This window comes from Cervus elaphus, chromosome 22 (genome assembly GCF_910594005.1).
Source record: "Cervus elaphus chromosome 22, mCerEla1.1, whole genome shotgun sequence".
NCBI classification, from domain to species: domain Eukaryota; kingdom Metazoa; phylum Chordata; class Mammalia; order Artiodactyla; family Cervidae; genus Cervus; species Cervus elaphus.
Window position 1 is genome coordinate 35,005,688 of NC_057836.1, and position 16,667 is coordinate 35,022,354.

At 40.0% G+C, this 16,667-nt stretch overlaps 1 protein-coding gene across 10 annotated transcripts in view; it reads right to left on the reverse strand.

Annotated features, from left to right (window-relative positions):
- Positions 1-16,667, reverse strand: part of LMNTD1 (lamin tail domain containing 1) — a 475,330-nt gene that overhangs the window by 332,969 nt on the left and 125,694 nt on the right. For 5 of the 10 annotated variants that reach the window (XM_043881336.1, XM_043881332.1, XM_043881334.1 and 2 more), the window contains one exon: positions 15,710-15,792. The exons of the other annotated variants lie outside the window; for them this stretch is intronic. The gene's annotated coding sequence lies outside the window, so the exon portion shown is untranslated. The remainder of the gene's footprint in view (positions 1-15,709; positions 15,793-16,667) is intronic. 10 annotated transcript variants of the gene reach the window in all.

The following is a 16,667-nucleotide window of genomic DNA, read 5'->3' on the forward strand; positions in this document are numbered from 1 at the left end:
TTGGGGTTGAAATGAAAACTGACCTTTTCCAGTCCTGTGGCCTAGCTGGGGTGAAATACCTGTCGCACAGCACTGGACAGAATCACATGACACGGTGCACATAAAACACTTAACACGAGGCAAAGATTCAGTAAACTTTCTGGTTGAGCTATTTCAAATCCTAGTTTGTTCCTTCATTTGTACAGTATTTCTCTGCCTTTTCATTATTTTTTTTTTTAAACTTATTTGCTTGAGTTCTCCTTTTCCCAGGCTTCTAGATTGAATTCTTTCTTCCTTTTGATTTCTGCCCTCCTAAGGTTGGTGTGGTGGTTTGTGTAAGCTTCACATAGGGTGAGATTGTGCTGAGTTTTTTTGTTTTGTTTTGTTTTTTCTCTGATGGGCAAAGCTGAATGAGGTGGTAATCCTGCCTGCTGATGATTGGGTTTGTATTTTTGGGTTTTTTTGTTATATGGATGAGGCGTCCTGCACAGGGTGCTACTGGTGGTTGGGTGATGCCACGTCTTGTATTCAAGTGGTTTCCTTTGTGTGAGTTCTCACTATTTGATACTCGCTAGGATTAGTTCTCTGGGTGTCTAGGGTCTTGGAGTCAGTGCTCCCACTCCAAAGGCTCAGGGCTTGATCTCGAGTTTTATGTGGTTCTGTATATTCTTTTCCGCTGATCAGGTACTCCTGTTCGCTCTCAGCTGGTGTTCTGCATGCACTTCTTTGTCTGAAGATGTATTCCTGATATATCCGCGGAGAGGGATGTTCTCCACATCTACCTACTCCTCTCTTGTTCACAACATGTAACTCTTTGTGTCTGGATTCTTTGATTTAGTGCAGTGTTTTAGGGGTTCATCAACACTGTAGCATGTATCAACACCTTGTTCTGTTTTTAAATTACTTTTTATTGGGGTACACTTGCTTTACAATGTTGTAATACTTTGTTCCTTTTAATGGCTGAATAATACTGTTCATGTATATCCTTAACTTATTTGTTGAGAGTGGACAGTGAGTGTTTTTCACATTTTAGCTATTGTGAATGTGCTTCTATGCACATCCATTGTGTACAAGTGTTTAGTACCTGTTTTTCAGTTATTTAGGGTATATACTCAGGAGTGTAATTGTTAGATCATATGATAATTCTGTGTTTAACTTTTTGAAAAACAACAAACTGCTTTCCACAGTGTCTGTACCCATTTTATATTGCCACCAGCAGTGTACAAGGTTTCCAATTTCCCCATATCCTTGCCAAGATTTGTTCTCTGTTTTTGTGGGTTTGGGAGGTGTGTTTTGGTTTTTGTTTTAGGCTATGAAGTGTGGTATGTGGGATCTTAATTCCCCAACCAGGGCCCAAACTCGTGCCCCTTGAATTCAGAGTATGGAGTCTTAACCACTGGCCACAAGGGAAGTCCCGTGTTTGTGTTCAATAGTCATCCTACTGGGTGTAAAGTGGTATCTCTGTGGTTGAGTTCCATTTCCTTAATGCCTAATTATATTAAGCATCTGTTACGTACATATTAGCCATCCATCTTCATTAGGGTAATGTCTAGTCAAGTGCACAGTACATGCTTTAATTGGGTTGTCTCTTTGTTGTTGTTATAGGTTTTTTTGTATATTCTAAATACTACACCTTTATCACATATATGATTTGCAAATACTTTCTCTCACTGTGTAGGGTGTCTTATCACTTTCTTGATAATGTCCTTTGATGAACAAATGATTTAAATTTTGATGAAGTACAATTTACGTATCCTTCTGCTTTTAGAATCATACCTAAGAATACATTGCCAAATCCAAACTCACAAAGATTTAAGGGCTATATTTTCTTCTAAGAGTTTTGTGGATCTAAATCTTATATATTAAGTTGACATCTCATTTTACATCAATTTTTGTATATGGTGTGAGGTAGGGGTACAGCATCATTCTTCTGCATGTGGATATCTAGTTTATCTCAACCCCATTTGTTGAAGACACTATTCTTTTCTCACTGGATTGTCTTGGACCCCTTGTCAAAAATAATTGACCATAGATGTGTGTTTATTTCTAGATGCTCAGTTCTAATCCATTGGTCTACAGAATGTCCATCCCTATGCCAAGACTCAAACTCTCACTTCTGGAAGTGGAGGTGGGTAAGGGCAGAGCAAAGTTCATACTAAAACTACACATAGATGAAAAACACAGTTGCTACCATTGAGGAGTTCACAACCTCAATCAGGGATGTCTAATTCCTTGAAATTATACCAAAAATTCCTGAAGGTACAGATCACATTTATCTATGGAGAAAGATAAGCCATCAGCTAAGTCCCTCCTGGGTTCCTGAACCTCAGACTGTATGAGATAATAGATGTTTGTTGTTCCAAGTGACAAGTATGGGAGTTCTTATGCAAGGACAGACAACAATATGGATGGTAAATAAATATTAAACAGCAATTATCCTCCAATTTAAAATAAATTTAAAGAATAATACAAGAAAAAAACCACATTACTAAAAATAAGCACCCCCTCCGTGGGTGCTCCCATGTATAGAAGAAAGACAATGGTTGGCCTTGAGGTCAGGAACCTGGGTTCTAGGTGAGCCCCATCAAATTTTTTGTGAAATGGAAATAAAAATTCATGAAGGTGCAGATCATATTTATCCATAGTTTTCCTTAAATCCCCAAAAGTTTGTATAACATACACAAAAAATAAGAATTAATTATGAGGATAACTGTTCTCAATTCTAGATATTTATTAGAATCTCTTGGGAAGCTTTTAAAAGCTAATGACTTGGGGGACTTATACCTAGAGATTCTGATTTAATTGGATGGGAGTGGGACCCATATATGAATATTTTGCAAAAGCGCCTAAGTAATTATAATTTATGGCCAGTGTTGAAGACCCCTAGTCTAAAAGGAGAATCATCATTATATATAACAATGTAGGTTATTACATATTATGTAAATAACTGCAATATAGTATGATAAATGCTAAATACAGAAATTTACAGTAACTGTTCTCTTTTCCCCTAAGATCTCACAAATTACAATTGGGAAATTTCTGATACAAAGACTGTGAAAAAATTTAATAGAACTTTTAACCCAAATCCCTGTATCTTTATTTTTCTCTGTTTCTGCAAGTTGCCATCAAATGTCTTGGCACTGAGCCAAGTATGACTGCAACTATATGAGAAAGCCTGAGCCAAGGCTATCAGCTAAGCCCTTCCTGGGTGCCTGAACCTCAGAAACTGTGTGAGACAATAGATGTTTGTTGTTGCAAGTGACAAAGTTTGGAGATTGGTATGCATCAACAGATATTACAGATGGTAAATAAACATTAAAGCACATTATTAAAAATACACATCCTCTCCCTGGGTGCTCCTGGGTGCAGAAGAAAGACAACAGGTGACCTTGGGGTAAGGAACACAATTTAGTCCCATCACCTATTCTGTGAAATGGGCAAAAAATGTTTGTCTCCTTGGCCAAAACTGCATCACACATCCATAGCTACATCAACCATGACTCATCCCTTTTGGTTCAGTTGGGGTTGCTCATGAAGTGCATGACTGACAAGAGGAAAGTTGAAACATATGCAACATCATACTTGAAGAAAAATTAAATGTTTGTGGAGTAAGTGACAGAAACCATCTCCTGACATCACATGGTAACACAATGACCTTGAACAAACAGCCTCTCTAAACTTTCTCTGGTGGGTCAGCAGTAAAAAAATATGCCTGCAATGCAGGAGATTCAGGAGACCTGGGTTGGGAAGATCCCCTGGAGGAGGAAATGGGAAAACCCATGGACAGAAGAACCTAGCAGATTACAGTCCATAGGATTGCAAAGAATCAGACATGACTGAGTGACTGGAAGGCTTTCCAAAACAGAAACAGCTGATGACTGGAGTACTTACATTGGTATAAGGAAAGCAAGGAAAATAATTTTTGTATTTACAAAAATTAAATTTTAAAAATGTTAACACCAGAAGACTTATTCATATGTTTCCTATGTTTTCACCAGTGGAATGTTCTTCTGATCATGTAGTAGAAAAGAATAGGCTGCCAAACCTCGAATGGTGTACAAAATTAAGTTTATAAAACAGAATTATACAACTTCCAAAAAAAAGTCATGTGACAAAGCAGGTACGGAAAGGTAATCCTGACAATGTACACTCCAAAATATTCTCTGTTTGTCATGTATAATTTAGACTAGAAGCTTTGGCCACCCCTAGTGTAACCATCTCGGAGAAGGCAATGACACCCCACTCCAGTACTCTTGCCTGGAAAATCCCACGGACAGAGGAGCCTGGTAGGCTGGTGTCCATGAGGTCACTAAGAGTCAGACACGACTGAGCAACTTCACTTTCACTTTTCACTTTCATGCATTGGAGAAGGAAATGGCAACCCACTCCAGTGTTCTTGCCTGGAGAATCCCAGGGATGGGGGAGCCTGGTGGGCTGCCGTCTATGGGGTTGCACAGAGTCGGACACGACTGAAGCGACTTAGCAGCAGCAGCAGCAGCAGTGTGACCATCTATGGCAACAGTAGGAATGAAACACAATATAAATGTGATGGCAGGTACTATGGTGGAAATTGATAGTATCCAAAATATCTTCTAATCAGCAAAAAATCAAGATATACTTTTCAGAAGTTGAAAAGTTGTAATTCAGAAGTTTAATTGGGATCTTTTTGATTCCTATTCAATGGATAACATGATACAAATAGAGAATGATTTTCTTATGCCAACAAATAGGCACCAAAGAAAAGGAATCAGTGACAAAATTCTTATTTTCTTCAGCATATGAACAAATAGTGAAACAGCAGAGGAAAGTTCCCTATCGATAGGAAATTGAAACTGAAAGCAAATTATAGGAGAGTTTTATCAGACACTTAAAATCTTCCATTTCTATAGATTCCCACCCAAGTTTGCTGAATAAGTACTTGGGACCCATATTTTTAAAAATAGCATTTTTTTCTATACCACAAATGATTTTCCATCAATCTTTTTTCCAAAGGTAGTGAAAAGTTACTAGATTTCTCTGCCCCTTGATAACTATATTATATAAAATGGACTAAGAAAACAGCAATAACAATAACCATTTATGGGCTTTGTGTATAGCAATGGGAAAGAGATCACTGGGATGGTATTATTTTACAGCTCCTCTTAGATATTTGATAGTCCCACAGGCAATGTACAATGGAAGCAAGAGTTTGTTTTAACCTTTTATAATAGCTTCTCCCCTGGGTCCCGGTTTGGATATTCAAATTAGTGTTCACACTTGAAATCACACAATATGGGCAGGGAGGGTTGTGGGGAATACTCGTAGAGTAGGTGAAACTCTTGCAAGTATCAAGATATCACAGGACTAGATTGTGGAGGTTTTGATTTTTAATTTGGCTGTGGCACACAGCACATGCTATGTGGGATCTTAGTTCCCCGGCCAGGGATCAAACCTGCGCCCCTCCATTGGAAGGCCAAAGTTTTAATCACTGCATTGCCAATGGGAGTCCCTCTGGAGGTTTTTAATTCTAAGTTCTATATTTTTAATTCTAAATTTTTTTAAATTATTTATTTACTTTGGGGTACACTGGGTCTTTGTTGCTGTGTGCGGGCTTTCTCTAGTTGCTGCAAGCAGGGGCTACTCTCTGCTGTGGCGGGCAGGTTTTCACTGCAGTGGCCTCTCTTGTAGTGGAGCACAGGCTCTAGGGTTCGAGGGCTTCAGTATTTGCAGCATGTGGGTGGGCTCAGTAGTTGTGACTCATGGGCTTAGTTGTTCTGCAGTATGTGGGATCTTCCCAGACCAGGGATGGAACTCACATTCCCTGCATTGGCAGGCAGATTCTTCCACTGTACCACCAGGGAAGTCCTAATTCCAAGTTTTTAATTCTATGGTGTCTTGGTAGGCAAAACTTGAATGATACACTTGGGTTAGTTTAGGATAAACTCTTCATGTAAAGACTACCAGGTTTTCTGTTGCACGATATGTCCTGATTGTTTCCCTGTCTAAATATAAGTATAAACATAAAGATATTTCATTTTACTTTTAGTTCTAAGACTGCTAGAGTTAGAATCTTCAACTTACCACCCATCACCCAACCATCTCATTCCTCACTGAAGTAGCATGGCTTTGCATGCTTGTTTGCCCTCTGTAAATGGGGGTGCTAACAATATCTATAGGTTTTTCTGGTGGCTCAGTGGTAAACAATTTGCCTGCTAATGAAGGAGACTTGGGTTTAATCCCTGAATCATTTTTGGGTATGACTCAGCAACAAAAAAATAACAACAATAGCTCCCTTACACCTGAGGTTCCTGTGGGGATTAAACAATAGCATGTATGTGAAGCACCTAGGACAATGCCTGGCACAAACAGCATTCATATTTCTAAGAAAAAAAAAATGAAAACATACTCATTATTTCCTCATCTCTCTTTTGTGCAAAAGCTACTGTTTTGGGGGGCTTTTTGGTTGTTTTTTTGGTTTTTTGTTTTGTTTTTACTGGATTGCTGCTATGATTCCTAACCTTGGCATGGACAGTTTATTTACCTGAACAGGGGGAGTTTATGGATTTACATGGCTCTGATCCTTTCATCCACAGGCTCTGGTTTACAGTCCAACTTACCATAAAAATGACTCAAAACCACTGCCATCCAATTGCCCTGGATGCTTCTACAAAATGGCTTAGTTTGCTGTGTCCAGCTCACGGAGAACAGATATGAAAGTGAAAAAGTAACACCATAACAGTTTCCTTTAATTAGCACCTTTGTGAGTAAACTGAAGAAGAGAGAACCATTCTAGAAAACCAAATTATCCTCCCATCTGCAGGCAAATCTTCCAGCTCCTCGGATGAGTCACCAGGAGTGGAGATAACTCCTTCCAGCCTCCTCTGTGAATAAATGGGGCCTTTAGTCTTGGGGCTATAAATCTGGCCATTTTTAAGAGCACTTTAACCATTCTCCATTTTCTAAAAGCTGATGTTTTCATACACTCCTTATCTTTCTTTTCCTCTTCCCCTTTGTCAACACAAAGTGAGACAACTCTGCTCTTCATGTTGTCACTGATTCAGCAATTCCTTTGTTTTTTATGAGCTCCTAGCAGGAACTCATAAAAATATTACCAAATTAAGAACTAACTATGTAACCTCTAGGGAAAAAAAGAAAGGGAAGTGAGGGGAGGGAGAAAACCTTGTTTTATCATAAGGAATTACCAGCCAATATCAAATGCTACAAAACGATTTTTGTTGTTTTAACATGAAACCAAATATTCATTTGAGAATATGTTTTTCTGCTTCACATTCAGCATTCCCTGCTAGGATTAATTTTAATATCATGGGAGCATGCCCCAGCATCTCAAGTACATCATCTGCATACTATAATTTCTATATGATTCAGATTTATAACAATTTGAATCCCAGGAGTTGAAAATAAATATAGCATTATCACTGAATTGCAGTATTTTTCTCTCTTTATAAAGATGAATTTATTCTTGAAATAAATTTATTCTAACCCAGTCTGACCTATTTAGGCACTCTTACAGAGATCAAATTGCCAACATCCAATGGATCACTGAAAAAGCAAGAAAGTTCCAGAAAAACATCTATTTCTGCTTTATTGACTATACCAAAGCCTTCGACTGCATGGATCACAATAAACTGTGGAAAATTCTGAAAGAGATGGGCATACCAGACCACCTGACCTGCCTCTGGAGAAACCTGTATGCAGGTCAGGAAGTAACAGTTAGAAGTGGACATAGAACAACAGATTGGTTCCAAATAGGAAAAGGAGTACGTCAAGGTTGTATATCGTCACCCTGCTTATTTAACTTCTATGCAGAGTACATGAGAAACACTGGGCTGGAGGAAGCACAAGCTGGAATCAAGATTGCCGGGAGAAATATCAATAACCTCAGATGTGCAGATGACACCACCCTTATGGCAGAAAGTGAAGAACTAAAGAGCCTCTTGATGAAAGTGAAGGAGGAGAGTGAAAAAGTTGGCTTAAAGCTCAACATTCAGAAACCAAGATCATGGCATCCAGTCCCATCACTTCATGGCAGATAGATGGGGAAACAGTGGCTGACTTTATTGTTCTGGGCTCCAAAATCACTGCAGGTGGTGATTGCAGCCATGAGATTAAAAGACTCTTACTCCTTGGAAGGAAAGTTATGACCAACCTAGACAACATATTGAAAAGCAGAGACATTACTTTGCCAACAAAGGTCTGTCTAATCAAGGCTACGGTTTTTCCAGTAGTCATGTATGGATGAGACAGTTGGACTGTAAAGAAAGCTGAGTGCCGAAAAATTGATGCTTTTGAAGTGTGGTGTTGGAGAAGACTCTTGACAGTCCCTTGGACTGCAAGGAGATCCAACCAGTCCATCCTAAAGATCAGTCCTGGGTGTTCATTGGAAGGACTGATGTTGAAGCTGAAACTCCAATACTTTGGCCACCTGATTCGAAGAGCTGACTCAATGGAAAAGACCCTGATGCTGGGAAAGATTGAGGGCAGGAGAAGAAGGGGACGACAGAGGATGAGATGGTTGGATGGCATCACCGACTCAATGGACATGGGTTTGGGTAGACTCCGGGAGTTGGTGATGGACAGGAAGGCCTGGCATGCTGTGGTTCTTGGGGTCGAAAAGAGTCGGACACGACGGAGCGGCTGAACTGAACTGAACTGAACAGATTCTGAGAACTGAAGAAAACTCAAGGGGTTCTCTAGTCTAAGCCAGACCACTGGTGAAATCTATCAGGTAGAGGGGTTTTAAACCTCACCTTATGATTCCCCAAGGAAATAAATTTTGTAACACCTCCCACTAATTTCTTCCACAGCTTTGACTATACAGGGTGTGACCCTAGAGTAATGAAACAAAACATATTTCCATAAACCATTGAAAATTTTTCATTTCTTAGTCATATTTCACAAAGGGGATTTCTCATATCATGAGACTAACATTTTATTTTTTGCATAATTTTATTAGTACAAGTTGTTAGCAGGAAATTTTTAATTACTTCACCATATTTTTTTAGCCTCTTTCTTATTTTCTTTTGCCTTTAGTGCCTTTTAACAAATGATGTGTTGCTGTTTGCTGCTGTTTAGTTGCTAAGTCATGTCCAACTCTTTATGACCCCATGGACTGTAGCCTGCCAGTCCTGCCACTCAAAAAAAATTTGAGTTAAGTGATTAATAAACCAAACTGCCTTTATGACGATCTGGATCATCACAGATAACACTGCTGTCTACAATGTCCTGTAAAAGGCATCCCTATTCATTATCTGATGAACAACAACAACAAAAGGCACACACAGACACACATAGGTGATTGGTCCAAGGTCGAACACTAACCAAATCAATCCTTTTAGAAATTAAGTACAAATGCTCGTTTATGAAAGCCTATAAGTTTTTATAGCTTATAAGATGAACATTCACTTTCAAAAGGGCTCATAAATGTTTTTGTTTCACAAAGAATGTTTATCTTCCTGGGTTTCTTTCATATGCTCCCAAAGAGCAATGTGGTGTTGCACAGTGGTTACTTTTTAATACCTACTATTTACCAGATACTGTGTTTAAGGATGAGAACACAAACAGGAGAAAACCAGGCCCACACCTGGTGGAGTCTGCAGTCCTGCAGGAACTTCTAGCACAAAGCACAGCGTTTCCACATCAGCCTCTACTGGAGGACAGGAGGCCGGAGAGATGTGCGATCAGGGAGGACTTCCTGGAAGAGCTGCTGTACCTAGCACAGTTTCTAATTTAATTTTTAAGAAAAGAATCTGTATAAAAGAAAATTTAAAAATAGTGTTTATCACAGGGAATCTAGGAAGATAAATACTGGAGGATGCGAGTAAGGGGGAGGCAAGATATTATTCAACTGTGTGACAAAAGGGGAAGATTTCCTCTTTAAAATGCTTAAGCAGAGGGACTTCCTTGGTGGTCCAGTGGTTAATATGCCATGCTTCCAATACAGGGACTGCAGGTTCAATCCTACATGGGGAACTAAGATCCCACATGCCACGCAGTGAGGCCAAATTAAAATAATAACCATAATAAAATGCTTAAGCAGAGTTGGTGAACATCCACAGGCCTGCTTCTAAGATTCCGACAAAAATTCCAATGTGTGGGGTTTTTTCCTTACACCAAGCAATTCTCTGACACAAGCCAGGTGTCCCTACAACTCCACTCAATTCTGACACTATCTACCTGGAGGTAGTCCATCAGATTCTACATGTTAAAGTCCCACAAGACAGCCCCACCCATCCCACCCCACACACTTAACATGCAAATTTCTAGTTCAAGTTGTCACTTGTGATTCAACTGACCAAATATATGTAGATTATAGGTTTCCACCACCCCCTCCAGGGGTTTGATTAATTTGCTGAAGTTGCTCATACATTTCAGAAAAAACATTTTTCCTTCTGTTTATCAGTTGACTATAAAAAGATAAAACTCAGGGATAGCCAGATAGGAGAGGTGAGTAGGACAAAGTAAGTGGGGATGGGCACCAAGCTTCCGTCCTCTCTGAGATAGCCACAGCTCTAGAGAAAGGGGGTCTAGAGGGCAACCCTGGATCTATAGAATCTACAGATGGTTGTTCCATAACAAACTTCCCTCTTCCAGCATTTGGGAAATCAGCTTCTAAAGACTCTCAAATTTTGATGCATTAAAGAATAAGTGGGGCTGGGACTTCCCTGGTGGCCCACTGGTTAAGAATCCTCTTTCCAATGCAGTGGCTATGATTGCATCCCTGGTTGGGGAACTAAGATCCCACATGCTGCAAGCCATGGCCAAAAAAACAAAAACAAAACAGAATGAGTGGGGTCTCTGACTTTTGTGTTTGGAACTGTTTTTCCCTATGAGATTCTCACAGAAATGTCCAACTAATGTACGGAGCCTTGATCAACAGATTGATTTGATTTTGGTCTCTTTAGGCGCCATGCACATGCTGTATAAGAAACTGGAGATGCTTCATATATTTTATAATATATAAAATATATTTTATATATTATGTAAAATAATACTTATAAAGCACACCCATAATTGGTGTGTGTGCACTGTGTGTTCAATCGTATCTGACTCTTTGTGACTCCATGGACTGTAACCCACCAGGCTCCTCTGTCCATGGGATTCTCCAGACAAGAATACTGGAGTGGGTTGCTATTTCCTTCTCCACCATAATTGGTAAAAGCTTCTAAACACAGCAGACATTGTCCTTGCCTGCCTTTACTCTTTGATTTCTCAACGTGCTCGGGCCTTTTCCAACTGCTGATATCTGCATCTCTGGCCTAAGGACTGAGGCCCAAGAGGCCCATATCCCTAGCAGAATGGAAGGACCAGAAATGAACAACCTCCAAAGCAGACCTCAACCATGTCCCAGCTCCCTGCCTCTCGGACAGGGTAATTCTGAAGCATGTGTTTTATACTACTCACTAGGGTTTACTGAGAGAAGTAAGCAGTAGTCATTCACTCAGTAGCTGACTCAATAATATACCTTCGATGGGCTGCTTTACTTTTCCTGCATCATTTCTCTGCTCCCCTAGCAGCGTCTCCTGCACCTCACAAACTGCACTCAAATACTTAGCTCAGGGTCTGCTTCCAAGAGACCAAATCAGGAGGGCATGACTCAGTAAGTATAATGATATCTTCAAGATGATATTTTCAAGTATTTTATAAATACACAAAATATACAACCAAAATTGCAAAGATAAGGAAATGAGTAAAAAAGGCCATTTTAACAACTGTTTTTTTTTTTTAAACATATGAGCAAATAGACATTTGTTCAATTGCCTAATTTTGGTCCCAGAAGCATAATGTAGTTTTCACACGCTTGGAGGAAACCACAGTAGGCTGTCAACAAGGAAGGACAGGTCACTCATCAGTCTGTGTGTAAGGCCAGAGAACGGTACAGATGGAGAGGGAGGCGTCAGATGGAAGCCAGAAGAAAGGTGCTGCTTTCTTATAAATATGTAAATGGAAAAGCATGCATACTGAAAAACTTAAAACTCCACATTCAAAAAACTGAGATTGTGGCATCTGGTCCCATCACTTCATGGCAAATACATGGGGAAAAAGTGGAAACAGTGACAGCTTTTATTTTCTTGGGCTCCAAAATCACTGTGGATGGTGAGTATAGCCATGAAATTAAAAGACTGCTGCTCCTTGGGAGAAAAGCTATGACAAACCTAGACAGAATATTAAAAAGCAGAGACAACCCTTTGCTGACCAAGGTCTGTATAGTCCAAGTTATGGTTTTTCCAGTAGTCATATACAGATGTGAGAGTTGGACCATAAAGAAGGCTGAGCGCCAAAGAATTAATTCTTTGAATTATGGTGCCGGAGAAGATTCTTGAAAGTCCCTTGGACTGCAAGGAGATCAAACCAGTCAATCCTAAGGAAAATCAACCCTGAATATTCATTGGAAGGACTGATGCTGAAGCTGAAGCTCTACTTCTTTGGCCACCTGATTCGAAGAGCTGACTTATTGGAAAAGACCTTAATGCTGGGAAAAATTGAGGGCAGGAGAAGGGGGCGACAGAGGGTGAGATGGGTGGATGGCATCACTGACTCAATGGACATGAGTTTGAGCAAATTCTGGAAATGCTGAAGGACAGGGAAGCTTGGCATGCTGCAGTCCACGGGGTCACAAAGAGTCGGACATGACTTAGTGATTGAATAACAACGATACTGAAAAATACTGGGGGATCACAAACCTACTGACCTTCAAGCTGACTGATCAGAACAGAAGAGTGAATAAATCATGACACGCTGATGTGCTACAACTGGCTTGGACCAGCTCAGGAGAGCCTGAGAGCTGACTGTTAATTTCAGGAATTTTGCAAGGCAGATGACGTCATGCTGTAGCTTGAAATAGACCATGGTGGGAGTATTTACGTCACAGAAATGGGTAAAAGCTATAAATCAGGCTTCCTTTTCCCCTCAAGAGCCAGTTGTTAAACATTTACCAGCATGCCATTGAATCCTGACATTGTCACTATTCACATGTTTATTTATTAGTCAGCCTGACTCCAATAAGGAAACCAAGGACTCAGAACAGAGTGAGAGTCACATCCTTGGTGCCCTGTAAAATCATAAGAGATCTGTAAGACACAACGGAAGATACTGCCTAGATAATTGGTCTTTATATTGGACTTTGCAAATTCTTAAAGAGTTTGTATACACAAATAATTTTAAGTTCAATTCCTGGTCGGGGAGCTAAGATCCCGAATGCCACAGGGTGTGGCCAAAAATTTTAAAAATAAACACAACATTGTAAATCAACTATACTTCAATTAAAAATAAAAGAGGAAATAAAAAGAAACTTCTCTTTAAAAAAGGTGGTATTTTAGCCCATAATTTTTCTGAATTCAGAACAATTGAGGAAATGTATCAGAGACACTGATTCTTTTTATCGTAGTTGGAGTGCTTTGCAGGACTACCAAAAATTTTAAGATACTTTGAAAAACCCCCATGGCTATAAATTTTACATGCCTTCTTTGCTGTCAGTGTGCTTTATTTTGTAAGGTAATTAAAATATTAAAATGTATTTCATCAAACTATATTGTGAAATATTTATCCAATTACAATCAATCCTCATTTCGTTTTACAAAATGTTCAATACTTTCTATCTCCTAGTAACAAAATAAAAATTTTAACATAATTAAAAAATGTACAGATGTCAATTATAAAATGACTGAAAGGTATATAGTTGTTTTTTTTTTTTTAATTTCTTTAGTCAGGAGCAAAGAAGTCTCGCACTGTGGCCTGAGGTTACTCTCACAGTCCTTACCATTAGACTGGAGAGTGAATATTTCTGGACGAGGATTAGACACTAGTAAGCAAACCCATACAGAATACCCAAAAGTAAAGAAGAGAAAAAAGAATCCCTTTGAACAATTTAGGGACTCACTGCAAATGTGTCATTAAAGTTGTTTAACAAAATACCTTCACTGAAAAGTGAAAGCATCCGTCGCTCAGCCGTGTCTCTTTGCAACCCCATGGACTGTAACCTGCCAGGCTCCTCTGTCCACGGGATTCTCCAGGCAACAATACTGGAGTGGGCTGCCATTCCCTTCTCCAGAAGATCTTCCTGACCCAGGGATTGAACCTGGGTCTCCTGCATTGCAGGCAGGTTTTTTTTTACCATCTGAGCCACTAGGGAAGCTCTGCTGTGTATGTGGGGGTAGGGTGGGTGGAGTGGGGTAGGGGGTGGGGGGGGAAGTCTATGGAAAAGGAATCTAGAAAGCAATTGTATTAAAACATGGTGAACTTCTCTGAAAATGATTATATATGTGTATATATATACACATTTATAAAAGTCAAAAACTGACTTGCTTCATTTTGCTTAAGAAGATCTTGAGCAGAAAAAAAATAAAAACCTCTGATATCCATGAACAGTCATTAATCTGCAGCCTACAGCGTACCTCATGGCTTTGTTCTTTCAAGTATACCCCAAAGTCAGCTTTTCTTAGATCCTGTGATATAAGTGTGCTTGATGTGAGCTCTCCTATGGAGTCATACCGGATAGTAAATGTCTGCATTATTAATAGTATCAAAGCAATAAATGTGTTCCTGACATCGGCTAAACCTGGGTATTTACAAGGCACCTGCACGGCCTCTAAGGCTGCTGGCAGAATATGTCCAATTGTTTCTTCTAAAAGCATCCACTAAAAATAACCCTTTTTTTCTTCTTTATTAGAAATTCCAGAAGTTATGGTCTCCTATAAAATCAAAAGCATGTGGGAGTAAAATTTATACCCTTCCAGAAAGTTCCTTCGAGCATTCAAGGTGATGTATTTGTGACCCTTCATACAGGGATGGCAGCAGCCGTCTATGTTGATTGTTTCAATAAAACTCTCAATTTAAAGGTCACTTATTTTGGCAACTTGACAATTACATTTAGCCAGGTTAGCCAGGTTGGAAGTAGGAGGTGGGATAAAATTTCCTTGATTAAGAAAAGAGAAAAAAGTATTTTTTTTTAATAAAAAAAAGTAGGCAATCTCAGTGGCAACAGTTTGTCCAAATAACTACAGACATTGCCTTAGTCTTTTGGCATCAAACAGTATAAAGAATGGCAAGAAATAAACTCTTTCTGCTTTAGTGAAAAGAATCTATAACTATTCTGTTTTCTAGAAATGAGAGGAATAATCTATCCTACCAATTCATCTATTTTCATGCCTAGGAAAACTTGTTTAAAAATTCTTTTCTCTTGCAAATGTATTCAGTAGTATTGATTTAGCCACTGCTTCTTACATCCAGGGCATGAAATCAACAGATAACTTATGTGCATGAAGGGAAATGAAAGACTTAGAAAATAATGCCTGTTAAAATACTTTTTTAAAAAAGTCAAAGGGAAGACATTTCTGAGAGCAAAGGAAGGGGAGTAAAAATGATGAAAGATTTTGCTGATGAAAGGAACTATGCATGTTCAATCTATGCACCAAACTATGCATGTTCAAACTATGCATCAAACATGCATCAAACTATGCATGTTCAATTCAAAGAAAAGACACTTAAATGGCAATTATGAAAGGGAGCAGCCACTGGTTTTGGTTATTAGGCAAGGATTAGACGTAGCACAACAGATTGAAGAATACCCTCTCCACTCAGATGCCATTAAGGGCAGCTTCTCAAATTCATTACTGAAGTTTCAACAACCCTCCACTTGGGAGAAGCCAAGAAAGAGCTATACTGCCTGCCTCCCTCCCACCATCTATTTCTTTTCCTTCTTTTCTTCTCTCCCCCCCTTGTTGGAAGCACTCACTTTGTCTGATGCAGCGTATTCTTGACGCTCCAGAGTCTGCCCAGTCAGATCAGCTCCAGTTTACTGAAGAACCTCCATTTGCTCTGTGTGTAAACAAAGAATTTCTTCCAATAACCAACGGCCTCCAAACATTTCTGTCAATGCTCTCCTTTCCCCCTTGCTTATCAACTCCCTTAAAGATGCTTTCAGCTCTTTTACTTATTAGAATAGTCTAATCCCAGTGTTTAGGATGTAGTAGGGACTTCCCTGGTGGTCCAGTGGTTAGAAGCCCACTTGCCAACGCAGGGGACAAAGGTTTGGTCCCTGGTTTGGAAAGATTCCACGTGTCACGGAACAACTAAACTCGTGCATCACAACTACTGAAGCCTGCGTGCTCTAGAGCCCAAGCTCCTCAACAAGAGAAGCCACTGCAATGAGAAGCTCATGTACCACAACTCGAGAGCAGCCCCCACTTGCCACAACTAGAGAAAGCCCATGCACAGCAACGAAGACCCAGGGAAGAAAGAAAGGAAGGAAGGAAAGCAAGGGGCAAAAAAGAAATAATGAAAGAAAGAGAGATGCAGTACTACTGGTTTGAAAACCCCAGCGTTGCTGGATTCAAGTATTGCTCCTTTGGCCTCCTTAGCCCCCGCTGGGCTGTCTGCACAGGACGGGTTGTGGTGGGGATGGTGGTGGGTCCCAGGGACACGGGAGTCTCTCACCTGAGCAGGACTCCCTGCTCCCCTCTTCCCCACGCTGTCTCCCCCAGAGTCGGAGTCCCGAGAAAATGAAGAAGTGGGCCTCCGGACTTGCCCCTGACTGAGTGAGACTGCTGTCGCTGCTGTTCCTCTGGCCCAGAACGACTGGCTTTGGCGTCACCTGTGTGTCAGGGAGTCAAACACTGATCTGGAAACACACGGGGTTTTCTGCAAGGCCAACCCTTCCATGGCAAGTTCTCAAGATTTGGAAGGCGACCACT